The sequence below is a fragment of the Triticum dicoccoides genome, chromosome 7A (genome assembly GCF_002162155.2).
Source record: "Triticum dicoccoides isolate Atlit2015 ecotype Zavitan chromosome 7A, WEW_v2.0, whole genome shotgun sequence".
Classification (NCBI taxonomy): Eukaryota; Viridiplantae; Streptophyta; class Magnoliopsida; order Poales; family Poaceae; genus Triticum; species Triticum dicoccoides.
Window position 1 is genome coordinate 367,197,084 of NC_041392.1, and position 23,652 is coordinate 367,220,735.

Below are 23,652 nucleotides of genomic sequence, written 5' to 3' on the forward strand. Positions count from 1 at the left end.
TGATCCTACAGACTACTAGGAAGTGGTGGTGGTGGTGTATCACAAATCCGGCAAGCGAATCTCAAATTCTTACCAGTTCTTACCTAGCTGCAGGTGGTGATCGGCAATCGTCATAGTCAAAACTCTCAAAGCTTGGATAGAGCGATTACCAGGGAGAGTCAAACGCACGACATAGATGTATGTGGAGCTAGGAAGGCTTATAATATGGTAGCAAAAAGGGTCAGCAATAATCAATTCAGAGATGCAAAGTTGAATAAACGCTCAATGATGGTACTGTGCTGGTCCTAGGCTAGACCGTGCTAGAGACGTGAGCCTAGAACACTAACAAAATCACGGCGCTGCACGTAAACAATGGAGGAGCACGCTCTGAATTTTTTTCCTTTTTTCACTTTTTTTTCACTTTTTTCCTCTTTTTTTTTGCTCCGCAACAATTTTTTTTTGAAAAAGTCTACAAATGGTCTAAAAACTGCCTAGCCAGAATTTTCCAGACTTAGTTTTTTTTTGAGTTTGGAACTATTTTTCTTCTGCGGGTAGCACGTAATCTCGGAGTCCTACTCTGTCACGACTCGGAGTATGGCGTGATCTGGAACTCAAAAACAAAGCAAGAAATACTGGACTCGGACTAGGACTGGTGGCGGAGATGAATCTGGTGGAACTCAGACTATGGTGGTATATCTGGACTCGGATTGGTGGTGGTATATGGCGATGGTATATCTGGACTCGGATTGGTGGTGGTATATGGCGATGGTATATGTGGACTCGGAGTGGTGGTTGTATATGGCAGCGGTGATGTATATGGTGGGTTGGTGGTATATGGTAATGATGATGACGATGGTGCGGCGGCGGCGTGACAACCTGTGAACAGAACTCGAAACTCTAAGGGACTAGACGCTAAGACCAGCAACTTGACACGACGATGCAACCGCAAATTCAACAAAGCAAAACTCTAAAAAGACTATGCAAAGCCTCAGATTGGTTCAGATATTATGACCTAACCCTTTTTTGGCTTTTTCGTGGACTATAGGTATGAAGAACAGACTCGACCTAAACTACGAAAAACTGTAAAATCTCACCGAGCAACCTGGAAATCTGATACCACTTGATAGAGGCAAAGGTGACCCGATGTTTCGATGAGATGGTGGCTATCGTTTTCTGTGGGAGTCGACCTTGACGATCCGACTACGAACGTATGAGAAGTCGCGCCTTAGCAATCGCTAAACCAACTTCCGAGGGTTATTGACCACGCCGAAGCACGATCAACCTGACCACGAGGGTCTGTTTCCTGCGAGCAAATGAAGAACAAGCGAGAAACTGAGATTGCAATCTGGATATTGCGAATATAAGATGAAAGCTTTATTGATCAAGGTGGGGTTCTGTGACGCCTTTGTCTGGTCGTTGAACACAAACGAAGTACGCGAAGTTGCAGCTATGGCGAACTTTAATCTAAACAAAACCCAAAGTCTAAACGACGCCCTAAGGGCTGTATATATGGAGGAAGAGGGGGGGATTTCGTGGCCCTTGGAGGAGGGGTCCGAAACAAACCCTAACTCTTGTTTCCCCACACATACGGACTCTAAAAACAGCCTATACTTAGTTATTTCAAAAATACATGGGCCCGACCCAATAATAAGGTGACGCAGCACCTAAAATAGCCTCTGGACGAAATTTAGGAAGTGGCATCTTGTATATTTCGTCCAAGGCTTCATGCACTCCTTATGGTGGCTTCAAAGTCCTGAAAGCATCACTTGTAACTCCGTTCTTGATCCCCTTGCGCATGCCATCATCTGCATGCTTGAACTTGCTCCAAGGTTCATCTTTCTTGTCCAAGCTAGGCCCTTCATTTGTAAGCAAAACAAATGTATCCAATTTAGGCAGCATCATATTCTCATGAACATTAGAATCGTTACCAAGATATGAAAGTACCTGATAATTCAATTGGCGTGCGCGACCTCTAGTAATTGGTCCAATATGTATAGCAGCAGGGGCTGTGGGTGTAACAATGGTATTGATGTCCTCATCATGATTTCAGGACTTTGAAGCCACCTTAAGGAGTGCATGAAGCCTTGTATGAAATATACAAGATGCCACTTCCTAAATTTCGTCCAGAGGCTATTTTAGGTGCTGCGTCATCTTATTATTGGGCCAGGCCCATGCATTTTCGAAATACCTAAGTATAGGCTGTTTTTAGAGTCCGTATGTGCGGGGAAACAAGAGTTATGATTGGAAACACACAAGAATATGATCCTACAGACTACGAACAAGAGATGGTGGTGGGTGTCACAAATCCGTCAAGCAAATCTCAAATTCTTACCTGTTCTTACCCAGCAGCAGGTGGTGATCGGCAACCGTCGTAGTCAAAACTCTCAAAGCTTGGGTAGAGCGATTACCAGGGAGAGTCAAACGCACGACGTAGATGTATGTGGAGCTGGGAAGGCTTATAATATGGTAGCAAAAAGGGTCAGCAATAATCAAGCAAGAGATGCAAAGTTGAATAAACGCTCAACGCCGGTACTATGCAGGTCCTAGGCTAGACCATGCTAGAGACGAGAGCCTAGAACACTAATAAAATCACGGGGTTGCACATAAACAAGGGAAAAGCACACTCTCGAACTTTTTTCGCTCTGTTTTTTTTTTGTGCTCCTCTTCTTTTCACTCCTCTTTTTTTGCGAAAAACACTATAATGGCGAGTGTCTCAAAACTCTTCCCTCGTCAAACTCATAGGATGGGCATGAATTTTTTTTGACTTTTTTTCAGATATCATGGCAGCGATGATGAAAAAGTGCAACAAAAAATCACTACGATGGCACGTGGCTCAAAAGGCTCAGAAAAGCCTAAAATAGGATAGGGAAAAAATATTTTTGCTTACAAAAATTTTGGCCTAAAAACTACCCGGGGGTCTCCAGACTTTTTTAGAGACCTACTCAGGCAAGGAAATACGAAATGGAAATTAGATGGATCTCGAAAAAAAACTAATATGAAAGGAACTCGGATTGGTGGTGGATATATGGTGGTAGGATATGGCAGCGGTGGTGGTATATGGATACGGATTGGTGGGTGGTGGTATATGGATACGGATTGGTGGTGGTATATGGATACGGATTGGTGGTGGTATATGGATACGGATTGGTGATGGTATATGGAGACGGATCGGTGGCGGATAAGCGGTGGTGGTAGATGGCAGGGGCGATGATGATGGTGCGGCGGCGACATGACAACTTATGACCAGAACTCGAAACTCTAAAAGACTAGACTCTAAGACCAACAACTGGACACGATGATGCAACCACAAATTCAACAAAGCAAAATACTGAAAATACTATGCAAAGGCTCAGACTGGTTCGAATATGATGAACTAACCCTAAATTTTTTTTGGATTTTCGTGGACTGTAGGTATGAAGAATAGACTCGATCTAAACTACGAAAAAACTGTAAAATCTCACCGAGCAACCCAGAAATCTGATACCACTTGATAGAGGCAAATGTGTCCCGTCTTTCGATGAGATGGTGGCTATCGTTTTGGAGGAAGTCAACTTTTACGATCCGACTACAAACGTGCGAGGACATCCCGCCTTAGCAATCGCTAAACCAACTCCGAGAGGTTATTGACCATGCTGGAGCATGATCAACCTGACCATGAAGGTCTGTTTCCTGCAGGCAAATGAAGAACAAGCAAGAAACTGAGATTGCAATATGGATATTGCGAATATAATATGAAAGCTTTATTGATCAAGGTGGGGTTCTGTGACGCCTTTGTCTGGTCGTTGAACACAAACGAAGTACGCGAAGTTGCAGCTATGACGAACTTTAATCTAAACAAAACCCAAAGTCTAAACGACGCCCTAAGGGCTGTATATATGGAGGAAGAGGAGGGGAATTTCGTGTCCCTTGCAGGAGGGGTCCGAAACCAACCCTAACTCTTGTTTCCCCACACATATGGACTCTAAAAACAACCTATACTTAAGTATTTCGAAAATACATGGGCCTGGCCCAATAATAAGGTGACGCAGCACCTAGAATAGCCTCTGGACAAAATTTATGAAGTGGCATCTTGTATATTTCTTCCAAGGCTTCATGCACTCCTTATGGTGGCTTCAAAGTCTTGAAATCATCACTTGTAACTCCGTTCTTGATCCCCTCGCGCATGCCATCATCTCCATGCTTGAACTTGCTCCAAGGTTCATCTTTCTTGTCCAAACTAGGCCCTTCATTTGTAAGCAAAACAAATGTATCCAATTTAGGCATAATCATATTCTCATGAACATTAGAATTGTTACCAAGAAACGAAAGTACCTAATAATTCAATTGGCGTGCGCGAGCTCTAGTAATTGGTCCAGTATGTATAGCAGCAGGGGTTGTGGGTGTAACAATGGTATTGATGTCCTCATCATATCTTCTTTCCCTAAGAAGCAAGATTGTCCTCGAGGTTATAACATATAGGTGGTGCGAGATATTCCGGATATCTTCCCGGAAGTATCACCAGGTTGTCCCCTGACCGTTGTGTTGAGCTCGTGATCAAGTTGGTTTCTTGTAAACCACCTTTTCCAAGAATTTGTGCAGGATACCCCTAAGCTAGTTGGTTGAGCTAAACAACAACTTGGAGAGTTGGAAGATATAAGCTTGTCCGACTTCGTTCAGTTTAAGGGATATCTTGTATGTGTGTTGAAGAAAGATGGTATTTTCATCGATTGACCCTCGTCATCAGTTAATGGACCTATCATCTTATCCGATCTTTGATTTGAGTATGGGCTATCATCAAATCAAATCAGAAGAAACGATATTCGTAATGTTGTCTTACACGTGGTTGATTCCTCGAGCATACACCATTATATCTTTTGGGTTTGGATGAATTGTGGAATTCCACTTATATGGAAACCTGGATGAATTGTTGTTGAGCCCATTGACAACATTTTCATCTTGTCCATGATTCATGTTGAACATCTAAGTTAGTGTTGGAAACTTTTATAAGCCTTATCTTCATGTCCAGCTCATGAATTATATGTTCGGTGAAAGAAGTGACCTCCTCTAATTCATGTGCATTTGGTGCAAGTTGCCACCATGAATTCAAGAAAGCTTTTTTTGCTTCCTCTGGAATCATCCCAAGTTAGTCATGCCTGTGTGAAGTATTCTATGGTCTGATAGACTGATCATCTTCATTCCATATGCAATTCCTAGCACACCAAGGCACTGATTGATTTGTTCAAGGATAAGAAGTTCTTAGATCAGTGCACAAGGACTTTGATGTCCTCGATGATGGTTCCAAACCAGAACTCAGTAGTGTTTTATTGTAAGACTACTATGTGGTCATGCTTGTCTGGGACAGCGTGTTCACATGTGTGTAGCAGAACCATCTCATGTTTTGGAGCTTGCTATCGTAGTTCATTTCCCGAGAATCTCGCAATGTCATCTCGTCGGTTTGTGTTGCAAACTTTCTTTTCTAGACATGATGTCTGAAATATCCTGTTACCAACCAGATCTAAATCTCAGGAAGATATGATGGTTGAAAAATTCCCAACATTTGCATTTTGTTCCCAGCTTGCACCGCCATTGTGCCAATTTTTCCATGGGTTGCCCCTCTCAGTAATTGTTGCGCAGGATCATCTTCAAATGTGGGCTTACCCTGGGCCCTATCCTTTCTCGATGATAAGCAAAATTATACATCGCGTTGTCTTCAACAAGATAGCCCACATCATCCATTCTAGTCTGAGTATGCCATTCTTTCGAACTCCTTCAAACGATCGATTGTGAATAGCCTTAGCCTGGTATGAAGAGTTTCAATGATCCTTGTATGAAAAGTAATTATTTTTGCCACTTAAGGGAGTAATTCTACGAGTCACTTTCCCTAAGGTGCCCCATTATGGAATCATGGCAATTAACTACTCGCTACTCTGACCGCGTTCACCATCTGCTCTAAGTGTGGAATTGTTGCTTACGAAATTGAACCTCCGTCCTCTGTTCTTCCATTCCTCTCGATGTGTGTTTGGACATCCCAACCCAAGAGGTGTTCTATGTCTCATCCCGTGAGTTGATCGTCAGTTGCTCGATCTTTGAGAAAATTGATTCTTGTAGAGTTTCCGTTTCTTCTTGTCGTCATGTTGGATGGAGTTCTCAGAGCAAGACGTCGTGACAATGATGATGATCGAACCAATGTTCTTATGAAATGCAACCTGGATCGTGAAGATTATGTTAGCTTTGTGACCCCTATGTCTTCTTACCTCACGTCTTGAATCTCGGGACGAGATTCTTGTTTAGTGGGGTTGAGTTGTCACAGCCCTAGAATTGCTTGTAACTAATTGCATCAAAGCAATCTTTCATCATGTTTAAATTGAAGAAAATTTGAAACGGGGATTGATAAACCCTCGCACAAATGCAATTCAAACAGGTTCAAATAAAATCTTTTTCAATGAACCCAAAATGCCCTTTGAAAATGTTCATGGTTTCTGATAAAGGTGAAAACCTCTGCCAAAAATGATGAACATATACCTAGGTCATTCCTAGAATTTTGAATTAAATCATAAAGTATTTGAATTTGGGCATTTAAATGCTATAATTATTTTAAATGCCCAAATAATTCTGAAACTAAATTGGGGCTGTTGGAAATAATTCTAATTCTGCCCACAAATAATTTCAGAAGTTTAGAAGTGGTTTAGTATTTTACTAAATTAATAACAACAAAAAAGCAAAATAGAAAACAAAACGGAAATAAGGAAAGAGAGAGAGAAGACCCACCTGCGGCCAAGCTACTGTGCAGCCCACCTGGCCTGGCACTATTGGCCCAGCCAACCAGGTGCCCACCGTCTTTAACCTCCTGCCAGTGGGCAGGAGGGCGTGTGGCCGCCATGCGTGCACACGCGCGCACCTCCTCCTAATTGTTTGCCCCCTCCCCGACCCCCCTGGATGAGGACACGCACCCCCTGGCTCCCTCTCAACTCTTCCCGCGCCCATCCCCCTCCTCTATCTCTCTCCCTCGTTCTCCCCCTGAATGCACCTGAGAACGCCGACGAGCACCACCGCGGACACTGACCTCCCCTTGCCCAGCCAGCTAGCCTACGAGCTCTGCCTCGCTGCGGCGCACCACTATGCCCAGTCCCATGAGCCTGAATGCCCTGCAGAGACGCCTTCGAGCTCATCTCCTACCTCAGACCCACTGGTCGCTGTCGCTCAATTCGCTAAACTCCGACCGTCTCCGAGCTCACTGACCACCTCGTCCTCTTCGTTGTGAGCTTCTACGCCGCCCCTCTCTCCCCATGCTCGATTTTGTCGCGTAGCCGTCACTTCTGTCGATCTCGAGAACCTGTTGCTGCCGGCCGTATCGCCGCCATGGCTAGAGCTCACGCACGTCGCGGCTGAGCATACCATCGTGCTCAGCGCCCTGCCAGAAGCCCAAAACCCCGACCCGCTGTTCCTGCCGTTTGATGTAGCATCGTTTTCGCCGACGCCCGATCTCCGGCCGTCGCCCAAGTGCTCGACGTCGTCGACTTCGAACACCCCGCGACGTGCTGATGCCTCCACTCGATGTGCGGGCGCGCGGGCTACCTCCTGGTGCCTTCCTTCACCGCTCCTGTGGCCTCCCGATGTGCTTCCGGCGTGGCCACAGGTCACCGGCGACTAACTACGGTGGGCTGACGTGTTCGGCTTAATGAGCCACTAACCACCCTCTTTAGTTTAAAACTAGACACTGACATGTAGGCCCGGGTGCCCTAATGAACTTAGTTAAAATTAATTAAATCACTGTTTAGACTCTGCGTCAATGACAAGTGGGGCTCATCCTACTAATTAGTTTAGTTTAGATTTAAACTTAATTAGTTAGCCCTGTTACACTAACATGTTGGTCCCAGCATCAGGTTTGACATGGGCCACCCCTGTTGACTTGCTGACGTCACACTAACGTCATGCTGACATAGTTAACAATTTTCTGGGTTAAAAATAATCCAGGAAATTCCAGAAAATAGTTAAAACTTCTAAAAACCATAGAAAATAATCTATAACTCAGATTGAAAAGAGTTATATATGAAAAATGATCAGAAAAATCCAATCTATCCAGTGGCATTGTTTTCATGCATGTTAAATAAAGTTAAACCTGCTGATCATGTCAAATCAATTAAATGGCATTTGAATATCAACATATGGACTATGAATTTGAACCTAGGGTTCAAACCAACTTCATTTCACTTGTTGCTAGTTGCATTAGCTCAATCAACAGCATATTTCCATGTCACATTCATGCATCATATTGTTGCATTGCATTGATTGTGGTCTTTCTATGTTTGCCGGTATTTGTCCCCTTTCAGTGGATGTAGTTCCGACGATGAGTTTGATGACACTGATGAAGAGTTTTACTATCTTCAGAAGTGCTAGGCGAGCAAAACCCCCTTGTTCATTCCGATACAATCCCACTCTCTCGCTTCTGCTCTCTTTTACTGCATTAGGACACCAACGATTCAACCATTACATGTTGCGGTAGTTGAACCCCTTTCCTCTGCATGACCTGTGATTGCCACAGTAAATAGATGAAACCCACTAGCATGAGTAGGAGTTGTTTGAGCCCTGATGTGCCTACTCATCCATGTTTGTTTGTCATGCATGCTACTGCTTAGAGTTGAGTCAGGTTCGATTCATCGGGGATGAATGGGAATGGTGATGAACATGTCCTACTGTGTGTGAGCTAAGTGTGTGAACACGATTTGGTAAAGGTATCGATGAGAGGCCATGTAGTAGTACATGGTGGGTTGTTTCATTGGTACCATCCTGAGGAACTGAGATCTGTGTATGTGATTTAAGATCAGCTACTACCACGCATTGGGCCCGAAACCAATGGACCCTCTTGACTTATTAATCGCCCATGTCCTCTGTCTAGGAGTCGCAAGTAGTTTCTGGTGTTTGTAGTATGCTGGAGGCCATGCACAGTGCTGACCCTAGGGTTGGGCTGTGATGCGGTAGGCACATGGCACGGTGTACCGTGACGCCCATTTGGTGCCTCGGGAACCCTGCACACATCGTTCGGTGCCGTAGTGGAAACCTCGGCCGGACTCCATGTGGATGGAACATTAATAGGCGATAAACCTGGACTAGGGACTTGTGTGGTTACTCAGGTCGTGGCTGACACCCTCACTGGGCTTTCGCTTGAAGGTTGCTGAGTACATGTCGTGTAAACAGCGATAAGTTGTGAGAGTGTGTGTGAAGAAGTACACCCTTGCAGGGTTAACATCATCTATTCGAATAGCCGCGTCCGCATTAAAGGACTACTTGGTTGCATATACAGTTCATAGACAAGTGAAAGTGGATACTCTAAAATGCACAAGATAGCGTGAGTGCTATGGATGGCGTTCTCGTAGGGAGATGGGAGCGGATCCATAGTGGTGTATTGATTGGTGAATATGTGCCACCTCAAAAGAGTTACTTGCAAACGTAGTTCTGAATAGCCACTGAGTCAAAGCTGGCTTGCTACAGTTAAACTCCACCACCCCTTTGTCGATACTGATGCATATGTAGCTAGTTCTGATGTAGGTCTTGTTGGGTACATTTGTACTCATGTTTGCTTAATTTATGTTTTTGCAGAGAGACTTCAGTCTCACTAGTAGTCCTGCGTGGACTTCGACGTTTAGCTTGTTACCTCAGCTATGATATTGTACCCTTGGGAGGATCTTGCAGATAGTCAGGCTTCTCAGCCCTTTTCATTTGTAGTTGTTTGTACTCAGACATGTTATGCTTCCATTGTTTGTATGCTCTGAATGTTGGGTCATGGGACCCATGTTTGTAATGCTTGGCCCCTCTGTAATACCCACGATGCGTCTATATCTCCCACGTGTCGGGGCACGACTTAGAGGCATAGCCGCATGGTAGTTTTGTCGCAAGAGGGGTAATCTTCACACAATCCCATGTAGTGAATAACAAAGGGATAAAGAGTTGGCTTACAATCGCCACTTCACATAATACATAAATAATTCATACATCATCCAAATACACTCAAAGACCGACTACGGTCAAAACCGAATAAAAAGGAAGATAAAACCCAAATGCTAGATCCCCGATCATCCCAACTGGGCTCCACTACTGATCATCAGGAAACGAAACGTAGTAACGACCCAGATCCTCGTCGAACTCCCACTTGAGTTCGGTAGCATCACCTGCACCGGTATCCTCCGCACCTGCAACTGTTTGGAAGTATCCATGAGTCAGGAGGACTCAGCAATCTCACACCCGCGAGATCAAGACTATTTATGATTATGGGTTGGAAAAGGTAGTGAGGTGGAGCTACAGCAAGCACTAAGCATATATGGTGGCTAACATACGCAAGTAAGAGAGAGAAGAGAAGCAACGCAACGGTCGAGGAAGTAGAAATGATCCTGAAGCTACTTACATTCAAGCATAACGCGAGACCGTGTTCTCTTCCCGGACTCCGCCAAAAAGAGACCATCACGGCTACACACGCAATTGATTCATTTTAATTAAGTTAAGTGTCAAGTTCTCTACAACCGGATATTAACAAATTCCCATCGGCCACATAACCGCGGGCACGGCTCTCGAAAGTTTATACCCTGTAGGGGTGTCCCAACTTAGCCCATCACAAGCTCTCACGGTCAACGAAGGATATTCCTTCTCTCGGGAAGACCCGATCAATCTCGGAATCCCGGTTACAAGACATTTCGACAATGGTAAAACAAGACCAGCAAAGCCGCCCGATGTGCCGACAAATCTTGATAGGAGCTGCACATATCTTGTTCTCAGGGCACACTGGATATGTCAAGCTACGAGTAAAACCAACCCTCAAGTTGCCCCGAGGTGGCCCCGCAGGCTGCCTGTTTCGGACCAACACTTAGAGGAGCACTAGCCCGGGGGGTTTAAAATAAAGATGCCCGTTGAGTCTGCAGAACCCAAGGGAAAGGTATATGGTCGTAGGTATGCAAATGGTAAAATGAAGGTTGGGCCTTGCTAGAGGAGTTTTATTCAAAGTGAACTGTCAAGGGGTTCCCATAACACCCAACCGCGTAAGGAACGCAAAATCAAGGAACATAACACTGGTATGACAGAAACTAAAGCAGCAAGATTGGAACAAAACACTAGGCATAAGGCCGAGCCTTCCACCCTTTACCAAGTATATAGATTCATTAAAGTAAATAAGAGATAATAATGATATTCCAACAATATCCATGTTCCATCATGGACCAAACTTCAACTTCACCTGCAACTAGCAACGCTATAAGAGGGGCTGAGCAAAAGCAGTAACATAGCCAAACAACGGTTTGCTAGGAAGGTGGGTTAGAGGCTTGACATGGCAACATGGGAGGCATGATATAACAAGTGGTAGGTAGCGCGACATAGCGATAGAACAAAAAAACTAGCAAGCAAAGATAGAAGTAATTTCGAGGGTATGGTCATCTTGCCTTCAATGTTCTCAGAGTTGTCGAAAGCTTGATCCTCGTTAGCGTACTCAACAGGTTCCAAGGTCTCATACTCGTCTCTCGGCTCTACTCAAAGCAAGAACACAAGCAATGGAATGACAATCGATCATGGTGCAATGCACAAGCAACATGATGCAAAACATGGCATGATGCCACTTAGAATGCAACAAGAAACTAAGCAACTGCACTCCAACATAGCAACAAAGCATATGGCTGAGATGTACAAGATATGCTTGACAAAACATGAACACAGAGCTACGGCTAAATCACACTGGAATAGGTTCAAACAAGCATGGCAAAAGTGCAAAAGTTATCAGCTTCACGGACTTGGTGCAAATACTAACATGTCAAAAAAACATCAGGAAGCAATGTTTAGAGCAAGCAAACAACAAGCTACAGGAACATATCATAGCAAACAAAGGCATGGCATGATTCTACTAAATGTATAGAACAAAAGTCCCTTACTGAACATGAGCCAAAAAGGCACAGAAGATATGATGGCACCCATGTAAACATAGCAAGTTTTATTAACAGTTTCAGACTTAGAAGAAAAATAGAGCATAACATAAACAGATTTATGATAGCGACTTTGAGGGCTCATGCCACTCACCACAAAGAATTGCATGACAACATAAGCATACCAACAGCAAGATGACATGTTCAAGAAGCTAACCATGACAAGAGAAAGTTCATAGGGTAGATGCATCATTAGCAACAACCATGGCAATATTGATTAACATGTTAACAATCTGCCAGGAACATTTTTATATCAAGAGTAGAGCAAGAAAATGACATGCTAGAGCACTCCATAATTGCAACCAGGGACATGAATGGATAGAGCATAATCAAATGTTCAAAACATCCTCACTGAAGTATCCAAAAATAAGCATGGATCTCAATGTAGCATCAAGTTTACATGGCATCAAAATAACAACAGGAAAAGGACTTAACAAAATCCTAAGTCCCTGAAAACAGCAACATCACGGAGCCTAGTTTGCATGCTTGTACTAGTCACCACATAGATCAAAGAAATACAAGACTTGCACCTCTGTAAATATGGCATGTTGTATTTCAAAATACATGTAGACCTCATGCTCATATAATGCACACATCAAATGCAACAAAAATGACAAATCATCATGATCTGATAAGTACCAGCAGCTAACATTTTATAGCACTTTGAAGTAATGAAAATGGCATCATAATGGACAGTAACATGCATGAAAATGATACTGGCATGAAGAGATCAATGAGACGAACATCTTGACATATCAAATGCATGATTTGGAGCTACGGTCATGGAGATATGTTGCGTTGAACAGGGGCATAAAAATATCAAGAGGGTAAAAGACTTAGAAGAATTTTACCCCGCGAATCCCAAATCTATGGTTTTGCACGTAGATCGAGGATGGCCGGAGTGGTGAGGAACGGCGGCCAGTAGTTGCGAGGGGGGCGCTGGCGACGGGGAGGCGCGCTCCATGCCAGCGACGAGGGGGCGGAGGCGGCGGCGACGGGGATCAGATCCGGGGCGGCGAGACGGCAGGGTCGCCAGACGGCGAGCTCGGCGTGCGGCGGCCGGTGCGGAGACAGGTGGTAGGGAGGTGGGCGCGACGGAGCGGCGGCCGACGGGCACGGGGCAGCGGAGCGGTGGTCGGCCAACACGGGCGCTCGTGGGTGCGGGGCAGCGGCGAATGGGCCCGTGGGGGCCGGCCTAGGGCCCAGCGGGCTTCAGCAGCGGACAGCGGCGGTGGGACACGTGCCAGATCCGGATTGGCGCGGAGCGGCGGCGGGATTTCATCCGGTGGCACCCGGACGTGTCCGGCGGCGTGGAGGGACCTAGACTAGGGTTTTGGACCCGAATTTCGGGGGAGATGCACATATTTATAGGTAGAGGGAGTTTGGAGTGTCCAAATGAGGTGCGGTTTTCATCCACACGATCGTGATCCGACGACCGAGAACATGGAGATGGTTTAGATGGGTTATTGGGCTGTTTTAGAGGGGCGTTGGGCTGCAACACAAAAGAGGCTTTTGAAGTTACCCGGTTAACCGTTGGGGCATCGAACGGCCTCCAAATGGGACAAAATTTGACAGGTGGTCTACCGGTGATGTACCAAGGCCACTTGTCAAATCTCGGCCCATTCCGAGAAGGATCTACTCCCGCCCACGAAACGAGACAAAGAGGGGTGCGCCAGTGCATGTGGGAGTGTCCGATTGTGAAACGGACAACGAGGAAAATGCTCAGATGCATGAGACGAACCCGAATGCAAATGCGATGCACAAGATGACATGATATGAAACGCATGACATGAAAAATTGCAAAACGAAAGACAAAACCCAACCACGAAGGGAATCTCATAACTTAAAGCCGAAAATGGCAAAAGTCGGAGTTACAAATATGGCAAGTTACATCCGGGTGTTACAACACTCCACCACTACAAGAGGATCTCGTCCCGAGATCTAGAACTGAAAGAACTCCAGATATTCGGAATGGAGGTGATCCTCGCGTTCCCAGGTGGCTTCTCTGTCAGAATGGTGTGACCACTTCACCTTTAAGAATTAGATTGACTTGTTGCGAGTCTTGCGCTTGATTTCTTCAAGAATAGCAACGGGATGCTCATGATAAGACAGATCTTCTTGGAGATCAATCTCTTCGAAGTTGATGGTGCGCTCAGGAGTCTTGAAGCACTTGCGAAGCTGTGACACATGAAACACATCGTGCACATTTGTGAAGTTGGACGGAAGCTCAAGTTGATAGGCGAGGTCACCTCTTTTGCCAATGGTCTTGAAAGGACCCACATATCTAGGGGAAAGCTTCCCTTTGATACCGAAGCGACGATTGCCTTTCATTGGAGAGACACAGAGGTAGACATGGTCTCCGATCTCGAAGGAAAAGTCACGGTGCTTGCTATAAAAGTAACTCTTCTGGCACAATTGTGCGGCTTTCAGATTTTCATGGATGACTTTACACATTTCTTTAGCTTCTGTGATTAATTCGTTGCCAAGAAGTTGGCGTTCACTAGTCTCTGCCAATTGAGAGGAGTACGGCACTTTCTTCCATAGAGAATTTTGAATGGGGCCTTGCTCGAACTCGCTTGGAAGCTGTTGTTGTAGGAGAACTCGGCATATGGAAGAGAATCTTCCCACTTCATACCAAAGGAGATGACACAAGACCTGAGCATATCTTCGAGGATTTGATTGACTCGCTCGACTTGGCCGCTTGTTTGAGGATGAAAAGTTGTGCTGAAGCGAATGTTGGTGCCCATAGCCTTCTGGAAGGAGTCCCAAAACTTAGAAGTGAAAATGCTTGCGCAGTCTGAAGAGATCAATTGTGGAATACCGTGCAAGGAGACAATCCTGGAGGTGTATAGATCTGCCAACTGAGATGATGTGATAGATTCTTTGATTGGAAGGAAATGAGCCACTTTTGTAAGCTTGTTGATGACAACGAAAATAGCATCATTTCCACGCTTGGACTTAGGAAATCTAGTAACGAAGTCCATCTCAATATGGTCAAACTTCCATTCTGGAATAGCAAGAGGTTGGAGGAGACCAGCTGGTCATTGGTGTTCTGCTTTCACTCTTCTGCAGACATCACATCCATTCACGAATTGGGCGATCTCTCGCTTCATTCGAGTCCACCAATATGACTGCTTGAAGTCATGGTACATCTTCGTACTTCCAGGATGAATGGATAGAAGGGAATTGTGCGCCTCGTTCATAATGACTTTCCTTAGATCACCTTTAGGAACCACAATCTGGTCCTCAAAGAATAGAGTGTCTTTGTCATCAATGCGATAGCACTTGTATTTGGGTTGGCTCTTGGCAATCCCATGTTTCACCTTCTTCACCATGGTATCCAGGAGTTGTGCCTCACGCATTTGATCTTCCAAAGTAGGAGAGACTTGGAGGTTGGCAAGAAAGCCTTGAGGAACAACTTGGAGATTCAGTTTGCGGAAAGCTTCACAAAGGTCCGGTTGGAAGGGCTTGAGAATTAAGCCGTTGCAGTAAGCCTTCCTGCTCAAAGCATTTGCAACGACATTGGCCTTGCTTGGAGTATATTGAATACTCGGATTTTACTCTTGAATCATTTCGACCCATCGAGTCTGTCTGAGGTTGAGGTTGGGTTGAGTGAAGATGTACTTGAGGCTCTTATGATCTGTGAAAATGTCCACTTTCCTTCCCAGCAAGAGATGTCTCCACGTTAATAATGCATGGAAAACTGCCACCAACTCAAGATCATGAGTGGGGTAGTTCCTTTCGTTTGGCTTCAACTGACGAGAGGTGTAAGCCACAACTTTCTTCTCTTGCATTAACACAGTGCCGAGACCTTGCAAGGAAGCATCACAGAAAACTTTGAATGGCTTGGATTCATCAGGAGGAGTCAAGACAGGAGCTGTGACTAGCTTCTCTTTGAGGTTGTTGAAAGTAACATCACACTCAGGCGTCCATACATACTTGACATGCTTCTGGAGGAGGCTGGAAAGAGGCTTTGCAATCTTAGAGAAATTCTCAACGAATCTTCAACAATAGCTTGCAAGCCCAAGAAAAATGCGGAGCTGCTTGGCATTCTGAGGAGGTTCCTAATTCACAATTGTAGACACCTTCTTGGGATTAATAGCAATGCCTTTGGCAGAGATCATATGACCAAGGTAAAGAACTTTGTCATGCCAGAACTCACACTTGGAAAACTTTGCATAGAATTGATGCTCTCTGAGCTTGTCGAGCACCAATCTCAAATGCTTGGCATGATCCTCCTTATTCTTGGAAAAGACCAAGATATCATCGAGATACACCAGGACGAAATCATTTGTGTAAGGGTTGAAGATGAAGTTCATCATGCGAGAGAACGTTGTAGGAGCATTGACAAGGCCGAAAGACATGACAGTATATTCATAAGAACCATAGCTTGTTCCGAATGTTGTCTTGGGGATATCTTCTTCATGAATGGGAATCTGATGATAACCCATACGGAGGTCAAGCTTGGAGAATACTTTGGCACCTTTCAGTTGCTCGAATAGCTCATTGATGTTTGGAAGTGGATACTTGTTCTTAATTTTCTTCTTGTTCAATGGACGGTAGTCAACGCAGAGTCATTCCGGTCCATCCTTCTTTCGGACAAAAAGAACACCACAACCCCATGGAGATGAACTCGGTCTGATCAGACCCATACGCTCTTGTTCATCGAGTTGTTTCTTCAATTCCTTCAACTCCTCTGGTCCAAGCTTGTAAGGACGCTTACAAACGGGTTCCATGCCAGGCTCCAGGTCAATAACGAATTCAACTGGCCGGTGAGTAGGCATTCCCGAAAGCTCTTCTGGAAAGACGTCTTGATATTCACAAACGACTGAAATCTGAGAGATGGCATTCAACTCGCCCTTCTCATTGAGAGAAAATAGTCGAATGGTTTCGTCCCGAGCGGCACAGATTCCTCAGAAGAGTGTGTCAATTGAATTTCCCTGGCAGCACAATCAAGCTGAGCCTTATGCTTAGAAAGCCAGTCCATGCCGAGAATTAGATCAATATCTGAGTCGCCAAGAACCATTGGAGAAGACAGAAATTTATAGTTTCCCATCTTGATGGAAACATCCGGAGCCACCAAACTGGCACTCAATCGTTTACCCGGAGAAACGATATCCATGGGTTTACACAAATGAGAAGAAGTGAATTCATGCTTGGCAAAAAACGGTCTTGACATGAAACAATGTGATGCACCTGTATCAAATAAGACTTTTGTAGGAAAGGAGTTAACTGAAAGATTACCCATGATCACTTCTGAAGAATCCTCTACCTAAGCTGCGTTCATCATGTTCACCTTAGCATGCTTGGGATTATGCTTGACCACTGCATTGCTTGAAGATCTCACGGGAGGAGGAGGCGGAAGGCGTCTTTGGTTGAAGCACTTGTTTACATAGTGTCCTTTTTGCTGACACTTGTTGCAATTAACCTTTGAGAGCGGGCCATAATAAGGAGCACTTGACCTTGGAGTTTGAGACTGAGCTTTGTTCTGATAGCCTGGGTTGGGTGGGTGGGAAGATCCATTGCCACCTTTGCTCTTATGCTGGTAGGGCTGGCGAAACGGAGGAGGAGGCAACCGGAACATCTGTTGCTTAGCTGCCACTTTTGAAGAAGAAGAAGAAGAAGAAGACTGAACTGTGTCCCTGACTCTCTTCTTCGAAGCCTCACACCTGAGCTGAGCAGCTTCTTGCTTTAGTGCCATGTTATATAATTGATCGAACTTAGTTGGCTCAAGAAGCACAAGAGCTAACTTCAGATCTTCTCTAAGGCCACCTCTGAATTGATAGGTCATACTCTTTTCATCAGGAACGTCTTGTTTAGCAAAGCGAGCAAGTTTATGAAACTGGATATTGTATTGGTACATAGACATGTTTCCTTGCTTGAGATTGCGGAACTCCTCACACTTACTCTCAGCAACGCTTGGTGGGATATGATGAGCTTTGAAGTCTCGGCAGAAATCATCCCAGGTAATCACACGGCCTCCTCTAGAATCTCTGTATTGTTGATACCACTCAGCAGCTTAGTCCTTGAGTTGAAACGAAGCAAACTTGACAAAGTCCTCAGGTCTGACATTGCTACATTCAAAATGCTTGCAAATGTCCACGAGCCAGTCGTTGGTGTCTGTGGCCTCGGCACAGTTGCTGAAGGACTTCGGCTGGTTTGCGAGGAATTGGTTAAGGGTAGCAAACTGAGGCTGGTTGTTGCCTTGGCCTTGATTTCCTTGGTTGCCTTGACCTTGGTTGCGCTCTTGCAAAAGTTGCAAAAGCATTTGAGTGTTGGCGTTGGTGGCTGCCATGACAGCTTTTCATGCCTCCAGAGGTGGAGGTGGTGGCGGAGGGTTCGACTGATCCCCATCATTGCGGTCCAGATTCTGACGCGTTGGACGAGCCATCCTGAAGAGGGTGACATCTGTTAGAATCTTGAAAGACAGATATTTAAGCTGAATCAATGGATAGAAATTGCAACATATGGTCTTCACAATAAACATTCGAACAAGGATGAACGAATGAATTCCAAAGTAAATCATCACACATCCATAAAGGTGAGAAGCCACTTAGATAAAGGTAGATGAATAAAGCAACAAGGTACGAATATGAACAAATAAGTGGTAAGGATTACCCAATCACAAACCAAATATCTGCGGGAAGAAATACTAGAGCTACTTGAATTCCCCCTACAAAACTCCCGAAACTTTCTGGTTATGCAATCAGGTGTTGGGGATACAGGGGAAGCATAATATCTCACCCAAACTAACAATCCCTACATCCAGTTGTATCCCTACTCCCGAACTCCCACCCCAGTACTGGGTGGCATTGAGGTTATCTCACCAACAACTGCATAAAAGAGATTTTCGATGTCGGTGAACTCAGGTATTCCAGAACTGCAACGATAAAATTGTGACGACAACACCTCGGAGCTCAACTCCCCAGGACACTGCCACAACCGCTAAATGTGAGGAGGCACCAAGAACAATGTTCTCATCACAAAACTATCGGAATGATTCCAAGATACCCATGTGATCCTAAAAAGAATTCGTGAAATTTGAGGAGAGAAGAGTCAAAACTTCTACGTCGGGAGGTCTCACCAGAGCGATGAAGGGACTGAGGAGTAAAAGGAACCCTACTCTCCGATATATATAATCCTAAGACTCAAAATATTTTGTTCTAGATTCAACAACGTCAGTGATTCGATCAAGCAGGGGCTCCTCAGTCGGGGATGGCTCTCATTACCAACTTGTAACACCCACAATGCGGCTATATCTCCCACATGTCGGGGCACGACTTAGAGGCATAGCCGCATGGTAGTTTTGTCACAAGAGGGGTAATCTTCACACAATCCCATGTACTGAATAAGAAAGGGATAACGAGTTGGCTTATCATCGCCACTTCACACAATACATAAATAATTCATACATCATCCAAATACACTTAAAGACCGACTACGGTCAAAACCGAATAACAAGGAAGATAAACCCCAAATGCTAAATCCCCGATTGTCCCAACTGGGCTCCACTACTGATCATCAGGAGATGAAACGTAGTAACGACTCAGATCCTCATCGAACTCCCACTTGAGTTCGGTAGCATCCTACACTGGTATCCTCGGCACCTGCAACTATTTGGATGACCCGTGAGTCACGAGGACTCGGCAATCTCACACCCGCGAGATCAATACTATTTAAGCTTATGGGTAGGAAAAGGTAGTGAGGTGGAGCTGCAGCAAGCAATGAGCATATATGGTGGCTAACATACGCAAATAAGAGCGATAAGATAAGAAACGCAACGATCGAGGAACTAGAAGCGATCAAGAAGTGATCCTGAAGCTACTTACGTTCAAGCATAACGCAAGACCGTGTTCTCTTCCCGGACTCCACCGAAAAGAGACCATCACGGCTACACACGCAGTTGATTCATTTTAATTAAGTTAAGTGTCAAGTTCTCTACAACCGGATATTAACAAATTCCCATCTGCCACATAACCGCGGGCATGGCTCTCAAAAGTTTATACCCTGCAGGGGTGTCCCAACTTAACCCATCACAAGCTGGTATATATACCGCATGCCGAGATCGCCGCCTGGCGACCCCACCGTCTCGCCGCCCGGTCGCCGCCCCGGATCCGATCCCCGTCACCGCCTCCTCCGCCCCCTCGTCGCCGGCGCCCCCCTTGCAACTCCGGCCAGCGTCCGTCACCACTCCGGCCATACTCGATCTACGTGTGAAACCCTAGATCTGGGATTCGCGGGGTAAAATTCCTCTAAGTCTTTTACCCCCTGATATTTTATGCCCCTATTCAACGCATCATGTCTCCATGATTGTAGCTCCAAATCATGCATATGATATGTCAAAATGTTCGTCTCGTTGAGCTCTTCATGCCAGTAGCATTTTCATGCATGTTACTGTCCATTATGATGCCATTTTCATTGTTGCAAGAGTGGTATAAAATGTTAGCTGCTGGTACTTATCAGATCATGATGATTTGTCATTTTTGTTGCATTTGGTGTGTGCATTATATGAGCATGCGGTCTACATATGTTTTGAACTACAGCATGTCATATTTACAGAGGTGCAAGTCTTGTATTTTTTTATCTATGTGGTGACTAGCATAAGCATGCAAACTAGGCTCCGTGATGTTGTTGTTTTCAGGGACTTAGGATTTTGTTAAGTCCTTTTCCTGCTGTTATTTTGATGCCATGTAAACTTGATGCTACATTGAGATCCATGCTTATTTTGGGATACTTCAGTGAGGATGTTTTGAACATGTGGTTATGCTCTATCCATTCATGTCCCTGGTTGCAATTATGGAGTGCTCTAGCATGTCATTTTCTTTCTCTACTTTTGCTATTAAAATGTTCCTGGCAGATTGTTAACATGTTAATTAATATTGCCATGGTTGTTGCTAATGATGCATGTACCCTATGAACTTACTCTTGCCAAGGTTAGCTTCATGAATATGTCATCTCGCTGTTGATATGCTTATGTTGTCATGCAATGCTTTGTGGTGCGTGGCATGAGCTCGCAAAGTCGCTATCATAAATCTGTTTATGTCATGCTCTGTTTTTCTGCTAAGTCTGAAACTGTTAATAAAACTTGTTATGTTTACATGGGTGCCATCATACCTTTTGTGCCTTTTTGGCTCATGTTCAGTAAGGGACTTTTGTTCTATGCATTTAGCAGAATCATGCCATGCATTTATTTGCTACGATATGTTCTTGTAGCTTGTTGTTTGCTTGCTCTAAACATTTCTTCCTGATGTTGTTTTTGACATGTTAGTATTTGCACTAAGTGTGTGAAGCTGATATCTTTTGCACTTTTGCCATGCTTGTTTGAACCTGTTCTAGTGTGATTTACCCGTAGCTCGGTGTTCATGTTTTGTCAAGCATCTCTTGCACATCACTGCCATATGCTTTGTTGCTATGTTGGAGTGCAGTAGCTTAGTTTCTTATTGCATTCTAAGTGGCATCATGCTGTTAATCGCAGATTTGCGTCATTCTTGTTTTGCTTGCCATTTGCAAACCGTGCATCCGTTTCCGGTGATCTTTATATCGATTTCATCCGAAATCATCTCATGTTTCCAGCGGCATACTTGGTTTGCCAAGTTGATGCCTTGATCATTCTTTCCCATCCGGAGCATGCATATGCATTGCATATCTTGTCTTGCATATCATGCCATGTTGATGGGTTAAGTTGGGACACCCCTGCAAGGTATAAACTTTTGAGAGCCGTGCCCGCGGTTATGTGGCAGATGGGAATTCGTTAATATCCAGTTGTAGAGAACATGATATTTAACTTAATTAAAATGAATCAACTGTGTGTGTAGCCATGATTGTATCTTTTCGATGGAGCCCGGGAAGAGAACACAGTCTCGTGTTATGCTTGAACGTAAGTAGCTTCAGGATCACTTCTTGATCACTTCTAGTTCCTCGACCGTTGCATTGCTTCTCTTCTCGCTCTTACTTTCGTATGTTAGCCACCATATATGCTTAGTGCTTGCTGTAGCTCCACCTCACTACCTTTTCCTACCCATAAGCTTAAATAGTCTTGATCTCGCGGGTGTGAGATTGCTGAGTCCTCGTGACTCACGGATACTTCCAAACAGTTGCAGGTGCCGAGGATACCAGTGCAGGTGATGTTACCGAACTCAAGTGGGAGTTCGACGAGGATCTGGGTCGTTACTACATTTTGTTTCCTGATGATCAGTAGTGGAGCCCAATTGGGACAATCGGGGATCTAGCATTTGGGGTTTATCTTCCTTTTTATTCGGTTTTGACCGTAGTCGGTCTTTGAGTGTATTTGGATGATGTATGAATTATTTATGTATTGTGTGAAGTGGCGATTGTAAGCCAACTATTTATCCCTTTCTTATTCAGTACATGGGATTGTGTGAAGATTACCCCTCTTGGGACAAAACTTCCATGTGGCTATGCCTCTAAGTCGTGCCTCGACGCGTGGGAGATATAGCCGCATTGTGGGTGTTACACCCTCGGAGCCTATGGAATAAATACTTTGAGTCATAGAGTTTTGTTGTGATGCCATGTTGTATTTGCACATATCGAGCATATTCTGTGTATGATTTGAAATGCTTGGTATGTGTGGGATCCGACAACCTAGTTGTTTATTCTTGGTAGCCTCTCTTTTGGGGAAATGTATCCTAGTGCTTACACTGAGCCATGGTAGCTTGCTACTGCTCCGGAACACTTAGGCTGGCCAGCATGTGTCCTTCTTCGTTACTTTGTCTGTCCCTTCGGGGAAATGTCACGCATTGTTCCTTTAAGTCCTTGTAGCTTGCTACGACTTGGGTTCATACGTTGATGACCGACACGTTCGTTGCTGGGTCATGTATGCTTGTCCCTGTAAGTTAGTGCCACCTTGGGTTTATGACTAGTCATGTCGGCCCGGGTTCTCTGTCATATGGATGCTAGCGACACTATCATATACGTGAGCCAAAAGGCGCAAACGGTCCCGGGCCAGGTAAGGTGGCACCCATGGGAATACCGTGCGTGAGGCCGCAAAGTGATATGATGCATTACATGCTAGATCGGTGTGACTTAGGATCGGGGTCCTGACACTCGACGTTGGCCTAGACGTGCTCGAAGGTCAGAAGAGGCCATCGAGACGTCGTCAGGGTCTTGATTCTGCTGCGCCCGCATTGGCTGCCGTGGTGGGGACTGCACCGTGGGGACGGCCCCCTCCGTTCGGCCAGCGGTACGAGCGGTTGCTGTCGCTTTGGGAGGTCGTGGTAGGCCAGCTCATCGTGAGCCCCCAGCTTTGGCGAAACCGAGTAGGCCCTAGATGGTGGCATGCCATTCATCCATCTGCTCGGCCACTGGCGGGAACCTCAGTAGCAACTGATCTAGCGCCATAGCCTCCGAGGCTGTGCTCGGCATATATGTTGATGATGTCGACTGCACCATTGCCTGGCTCCTGACGGTGCAAGCGGCTACGATGGTTGTGGTGCCGCGTCCACGCAGCTGTGGGACGACCACCTGGGCAGCGGGGTGATACATCGCCAACGTATCTATAATTTTTGATTGCTCCATGCTATATTATCTACTGTTTTGGACATTATTGGGCTTTATTATCCACTTTTATATTATTTTTGGGACTAACCTATTAACCGGAGGCCTAGCCCAGAATTGTTGTTTTTTGCCTGTTTTAGGGTTTCGAAGAAAAGGAATATCAAAGGAAGTCCAAATGGAATGAAACCTTCGGGAACGTGATTTTCTCAACAAACAAGACCCG